The sequence below is a fragment of the Macadamia integrifolia genome, chromosome 5 (assembly GCF_013358625.1).
Source record: "Macadamia integrifolia cultivar HAES 741 chromosome 5, SCU_Mint_v3, whole genome shotgun sequence".
NCBI lineage: Eukaryota > Viridiplantae > Streptophyta > Magnoliopsida > Proteales > Proteaceae > Macadamia > Macadamia integrifolia.
In genome coordinates, this window is record NC_056561.1 from 35480012 (window position 1) to 35487619 (window position 7608).

The window sequence follows — 7608 nt, forward strand, 5'->3', positions numbered from 1 at the left end:
TTTTGTGGAATGGTATCTATTGAAAAAAATACGGATTACACACTTGAGACCTGTATACCATTGTTACAGAGACACAAGGATCGGAATTGGACCCAATAGTCATATCCGAAATAGACTGAGCCCTCATAGCTAGAGTATCTGTTGTATCATTTGCAGCCATTGGAATACATGAAAATTGACATGCATCAAAATAAGAAACAATATGCTTAATATCATCTATGATTGAGCGAAACGACAATGCCAACGATTTAGAAAAATCTTGTAAGCATGAAATGACTTAAAGTAACAATATCTTAAAGTAAAATCAATTTAAGAAAGTTTAGATTTATTTACCTAAAATTTTCATACACGACTTTTGCTTGGAAACAAACGCATCCAATGCATTGAGGTTTTTCGATTTGTTTTTACTGTTACCTCATTTTACTTTTACAAATGATTTTTTCACTTCACTCTTCATATCTACTTTAGAGCAACATGATAAAGAAATCAAACAATCACACACGAACATGAAGATTTAATGTGATTTGTTACAAATACTTACATTTGTTGGAAAGATCGGACAATTTTTCATCAAGTTGAAAAAGTTTTCATTTTACATTGTGATCTCTCTTGCTTGTGACTGTGATTTTTCCTATTTAGACAACATATTGTTAATACAATTTACACACAATTGCAATTTTATACATATAGATATGTAATGGACCTAAAACACAAAAGCTAAATCATAATTATATGGATCGCTATAGGATACAAGTCAACAAAAATCAAAGCATATTAACTCTATAGTGTGTATGACACTGACATTGAGTCTTGTTCTAGTTCCATCAGTACTTATGGGTGAGATTCCAATATCGTGGTTTTCAATTGGGGGAGTTGATCAATGTGCTAGAGTAGGGATCAAGTTTGCACCACAGTTACATCGGATTATTTGAAAGTCACTTTGTTGCTGGACGGATCCGACTCTTTCTCCATAGAGCTCAAGGACCACGAAGCCATACCACAGCTGGGAGGACCTGGGCACTCACCCTAGCCATGGAATGACTCCTCGGCCTCTATGCTCCATGAAGAGGATCTTTTTACTTGCTGGACAAATTAAAACCCAAGACATTTTGCTTTTGTACACCGTGATATGGCAAGCCTCTAAAGCAAGAGGCTATTAACAAAATACTTTTATATTATCATCTTCTCTATTGCACAAGACTAGAGGATTTTCCATCGTTACATGATATTTTGTTATCAACTCTTTTATTTTATTTTTTCTTTTTTCTTTTTTCTTTCTTATTGTCCATTTGTGTTTTAAGAATTTGTTTTAAACCAGAAAAAATATTCTAGTAATGGAAAACAATTGGTTCAATTTGATTAAAAAACCATATGCCACAATTTTTCGTAATTTAATTTAATTTTAAATCACAATATTAATACACGACACATAGACAATAAGAAATGATAGATACATTGATCATGAAACCATATGCCACAATTTTTTGTAATTTAATTTAATTTGAAATCACAATATTAATACACGACACGGAGACAATAAGAAATGTTATATACATTGATCATGAAACCATATGCTACAATTTGTGGTAATTTAATTTAATTCGAAATCACAATATTAATACACGACATGGATATAGTAAGAAATGTTATATACATTGATTATGAAACCATATGCCACAATTTGTTGTAATTTTATTTAATTTGAAATCACAATATTAATACATGACACTGAGACAATAAGAAATGTTATATAGATAGTTGGTAACTAATTATTGAAAATAACATAATTTTTACAAAACGAAAACCAAATCCTTTTAAACTTTCTCCCTTGCATTATGGTGGATTAATACTATCCAGCCTACTAAGCAAGAGCAGCCCACACAACAAGTAATCTCTTCCCCAATAGATTTTGTGACTGTTAACATTCTAAGATTCAACTACATAATCATGATCAGTATAATTGTTTCTAACTTGACCCTCTATATGACTAACTGGGTAGCATGTTTTCTTTTTGAGGGGAAGTGTCTTTTACTGATAACTGATTACTTGATGACATGGAATATTCTTGAAGTAGGCTCAAGGGTCTTCTACTTGGGGCACATCAGGCAAAGCGGAAGGAATGGAACGTGAAGGAGGTTTGGAGCAATTTGGACAACCTACAACACTTAACTTTTGACATAACAACTACCTCATGGCCTTTGAGCATGGTTTTTTTTATTTTCTGAATATGTATAACTCTATGCAACACTTAGTCTTTTGTCCAAGGCCTACTAATGAGGTAGTTGTTTTTTCTGGTCATATCAGCAAACAAAACCTGGTAAAGAAAACCCTCATGTATGTATCTAATTCTGAACATTGTGATCTCTCGTTTTTTTACTTTAGGTTGTGTTTGATAGGCAAGAGAAGAAAAGAAAATAAATGAAAAAAAAATAATAGCAAAAAAATTTGAAATGGTAAGAAAATAAAAAAATTATGTATGTTTGGCTATCATTAGAAGAAAAGAAAAGAAAAGTTTTTTGTATTTTCTTGTGTTTTTTGCAATAATTTTTTATTTTGCAGTGAAAAAAAACTTCACCATTCCCAAGGTGAATTTTGAAATTAAAAAAAAATAATATTCTCTTTATTCATGACATGTCAAACACAATGAGAATTTCTTAAAACAAGAAAATAGTACAAATTTTGTACTTTTTTCTTTTATTCTCTTGACTACCAAACACAACCTTAATGCACTTTTTCTTTTGTGAACCCAAATAAAAAAAAAAGGAAATTGGTGTCTCAATGAGAGAGAGAGAGAGAGAGAGAGAGAATTTGTTTATTTAAGAGATTTGTATATAAGGCTATGGATCGTAGAACTAGGATCTCATATGAGAACTTATCTGTTAGCAGTTTGATCAATATGTAATGTTCTTGGTTTTCTTCGAATAAAAAATAAAATCACTTGAAATGTGCTCATTGGAGGTAAATATTCCTTGATTAGCCCACTTAGTTATGTCTTTATATTAGGCCTAAAATTATATACCATGACATTTTAATTAGCATTGAAACTTCGCAAACATATGATGAACACTTACCTTGTATTAATCTACTTAATCATCCGGCAACTTTCAAACATGAATATGTTTTTAGAGAATTTACGATGGTGTTTGAAAAGTTAACTTGGATACTCTACGGCACGACGGGGGTGGTTGCGCACATCCAATGCTCCAGGTACAAACCCCAACACATGCATACATGCCCCAAGTTACTCCAGGTCGTATGTGCACTGCCACCCCTGTTGTGTTGTAGAGGAGCCCCGTCCTTGAAAAGTTTACCATAAACAATTTTGGTTTGGCAAGTACAAGGAGAGAAGTTGCTGAATTTAACATGAAACTAATACTATTCATACACTATGTATTGAATGATTGATTTTACCACATTAGGTCTTCGGGATTATCCATGTTTCATTTATCATTTGTTCAATTGGAAACAAATACCAGAAATTAATGAATTGACTAAATTTGAAAAAATATATATATATATATATATATTACTAAACAAGATAACAAATAACTAAAATAAAGTTATTATTATCATGAGGAAATGAATGCTCCTTGGTTACACAACCCCTGTGCCCAAACACACAGGACAGTGAAATGATGCTCTTATCATTGTGAAACCTAAAAGCCCAAACACCCCTGTTGATGCCCATGTGTCCCCACTCCGAGGCAATGACAATAATACCAAAGAGTTATTTTTCCCTATTATTATTATTATTATTATTAAGAGAAATGCACAAATAGGTGTGATAATGATTCATACATAAGAGAATAGAGATATGATTTTAATAGTGATAGAGAGGGAGACTCAAAACTCTCACTAATCCCTCTCCAGTCCTCCCACTAGAGAAGATCTCGTTCCCAGATATATACTCTCCCCTAAAAAATCCTGAACGAGATCCTCCCTAGAATGCCAACCCCTCCAACACATATCAGACTGTATAGAAACACTTGGAGTGCATGCCCCAATTCCACTGGCCGTCCAATACTTGCTAAAAGGGCCGTGTGCACATGAGAAGATCCATGTCCGGTTAGCCCTACCCTAGCGACATAGAGAACTTATCCCCCAGATGAACACGAGCTTAAAGTTGGGGAGGTATAAGTATAACCTGTAACTCCTTTTGTTAACTTTTTTTCCCGAATGGATGGACTATTAAGTGGCCACGTCAGCCCTCCACGTTTCCCGTCGAGATAGGATCCGCTGTCAACGTCCACACCTGTCTCATATTCTGCCATTACAAGGATAAAGAAGGATATATTTGGTAATAAAAAAAAAAAACAAATATTTGACGTTGATTCATACGACCAGATGATCGTAGGCAACTGATCTGTTTTTCCCGTGTGGAAAACCTTTTACTTTTCTACCAAAAAAAAAAATCTTTTCCTTAAACCTCGGAAACGGCTTAGGGTTAACAAAAGTTTAAGCAAGTAATTAGTTTTCCATGATTAAAATCACGAGAAGAATGGTAGACTGCTTCTTCCACCCACCCAACTCTTTCCGTAAGGCCTCAAGCTGCTTAGGCGGGCCCCCCACTGCAATTTTTATTTTATTTTATTATATTTTTCCCTCTCCTCTCTCTTCCGTAATGCCTTGTATTATTGCCTTTTTCCATTTTTTTTCCCCTTCGAACACGGATATGAAGAGCGGCTAAAAAGAGATGATAGCAGATAATCAGATTTCGCTTCTGTTGGTTATGGAATAGGTGATTGCAGACTAGTAACAGCAGCAGCTAACCTTTTCAACTATAAGAGACATTAAGAAGATAGTAATTTGATAGAGTTATCTTCTCTTCTTATCTGTTTTCGGAAGGGGATTGGATTCATTGCTGATTTGAGTACAATTGATAAGAAAGAGGAACTTTTTCTCTCTGCTGCTTAAACCCTGAAAAGTGCACATCGAAGATATCCCTGGAAAAAGGTGGTACTTTGGCTATAATTGAATTTTATTTGCCTTTAGATGGGATCGGTTTCTTTACTCTGTTTATGTGTGTTTTTTCGTACTTCGTTGCATTCATTTTCTGGATAGGTAGGTTTGATTATTTATTTATTTTGATGATGAATAAATGAAGAATTATGGTAGTTATTCACTAAGGTAGCCTCATTGTTGGAATTCATTTAGTATTCTGATTATATCAAATAATCATGGGCTTCTGAAATTCTTCCTTTAATGAGTGAAGGGAGATGACATGAGTACATTTCTGTCAAAAACATGGAGAAAAAAAAAAAATCTGAATTGTGAGGAATCAATCCTCTGTCGCCAGATTCCTCCACCCTTTAAACGTTAACTGACTTTAGTTATTTCAAAATGAGTATATCTGCAATTTCCTTTAGGAGACTATCTTCTTACAGTGAAGTCATATTGCGTTAGATTTCCTTGTTTTATTGCACTTATACTGGAGTGTTTGTTGGTCAGGATGAAAGTCTTGATGATAGTCAGTGAGAATCTGATTCACTATTGCTGCATGCCAAGGAATTATTTTGCATTCTTTTTCAAGAGGGGATGAGAACACATATTGCTGCTTCTAAACATTTATAGGACTGTTATAAGGCAGCTTTCTGCATTCTACAGATTGAGGAATGTGAACATGACCCTTTGAAGAGGACTTGGCAATTGGATTTAAAAAAAATTGTGAAGCTACTGGAAATAATTGGCAGTGGTGAAATGAAAAAAAAGAGAGTGGTATCTGGAATCTTGAACTCTTATAAAACGATGAGTAATATATATATCAGAAGAAAAAAAAATGATGCGATATTTTTCAGAAGGGATAGGACTTGTTCGGAAACAATTTATGGAATATGAGTTTCATCACTTCCTTTATGATTCTCTTATAGATTTATGTTACATTGCCGATTCCCCCCAGCCGGTGAAAAGAAAAGAAAACTTAGGTGGAAATAGAGAGACCATCTCAGATGATAGAGAGTTCTCTTGGATGAGACTGTATATCAATTTTGATTTCAAAGTTTTCTCTGTGAGACTTTATTTGAATCCGTCCCATTAGACATGTGTCCACCATCTAGACAGGGTCTATCATTATTCCTTTCCTTTTTAAGCAAATGAGACGGTAAGAGGACAATTAACTTTCTCAGATTGAGAAGCAGAGCTTCCAGATTAAAGTGTCATACACTGGTTAACTAAAGGACGTTAGCTAGAGCTATTTTCCATTTTTTACTAGGAGATTCAAACCTCTAACAAAAAGTTCTACAAACTTTCTCTTGCATACACTCCTCATTACTGAACATTATTGATGCAAATAAAACACAAAAGTGGGCTTATTTCAGTGGAAATGAGTCTTGTTTTGGTAACATATATGTTGGACCTTTGGTCCAATAGGTTTTCTGTGTAATAAACCTAAACTATGGGTAGGAGGTAGGCATAGGAAATATGCTTTATTGGTTATCAGGTTAGATTTTGAATTTTGTTAAGTGTCATTAATTGGTTTAATTAGGATATCTATGAGTCCATCCTTTTTTTTTTTTTTAATATAATACTAGTAAGTTAAGGCCACCTCCAAGACAAGCTATTGGCTGAAGGAGTTTTAGGTTTAGTTTGAGTCATATATATATATATAAGTTTGTAAGGGGATTCAACTCTGTACACAAATTTGATGAATAGAAGTTGGCATTTTTCCTTTGGTTTTGTGGTGATTCAGTAGGACCCTGGTGGGATTCCAGGAACCCTTGGCATTGATTCCAAGGTTAGGGTACCAGTAGTGATTCCAGCCCTGCAGATTAGGTTGTGATACCTGATCATATCTTTCATCTTTTCTATTATTCATGTTTAAGAGGCATAAGCATAAAATTTCTGACTTCGAGTTATCTGTTTTTTTCTCAAACTTGTGTTCTATCCCTACACATGCAATCCAGTAACAAGCTGATCTCCCACTGGATTTCATTGATTTATGATTAGCACTGCATTAACAAGTCTATGGCTGTCTTTTTTGTACTTGTTCTCTAAAGTAAAAAATTTTGAGGTTTTTTTTTTTTTTTTTTGGTCTATATATCATTCATAAAGAAATTATTTATATTCATCCAATGGTAAGGTTGCTCCATTGTGACCAGGATGTCACGGGTTCGAGTCAGGAAACAACCTCTCTACAAAGTGGGTGTAAGGCAGAGTACGTTATGACCCTCCCCAGACCCACAGTGGTGGGAGCCTCGTGCACTGGTGTTACACCCTTTATTCATAAAGAAATTATTTTGTATACACCCAACTAACTTTGGGGCTTATGGTTGAGTTGATCTTTTCAATTGATGCGAAGTTCCCTTGTGAAGTACACATGGTTATGTAATATGATACCACTTCCTAGGTGTATTACCTTACTGCTTGATTCAATAGGTTAGGCATGGACTATCAATAGGCAAGCGTTGAGATTGAAAAGATTCTATGTCTGGCGGGGGTAGTTGTGGTGAAAGAAACAGTCAGAATGTAATTAAATAGAAATGATATATTGATATGTAATAGTATACACATTACACACCATTGACCATACACTAAAGAACCAAAATATTAAAGAGATGAAAGGTAGGAAGATGAGAATCACAACAATGCCATTAATGTTTTTTTTTTTTTGGG

The 7608-nt window shown here is 34.3% G+C and overlaps 1 protein-coding gene across 1 annotated transcript in view; it reads left to right on the forward strand.

Annotated features, from left to right (window-relative positions):
- The first annotated feature begins 4550 nt into the window (after positions 1 to 4550).
- The window catches only part of LOC122077758 (serine/threonine-protein kinase fray2-like), an 11596-nt gene continuing 8538 nt past the window's right edge, over positions 4551 to 7608 (forward strand). Inside the window, exon 1 of the mRNA XM_042643617.1 lies at positions 4551 to 4953. The gene's annotated coding sequence lies outside the window, so the exon portion shown is untranslated. The remainder of the gene's footprint in view (positions 4954 to 7608) is intronic.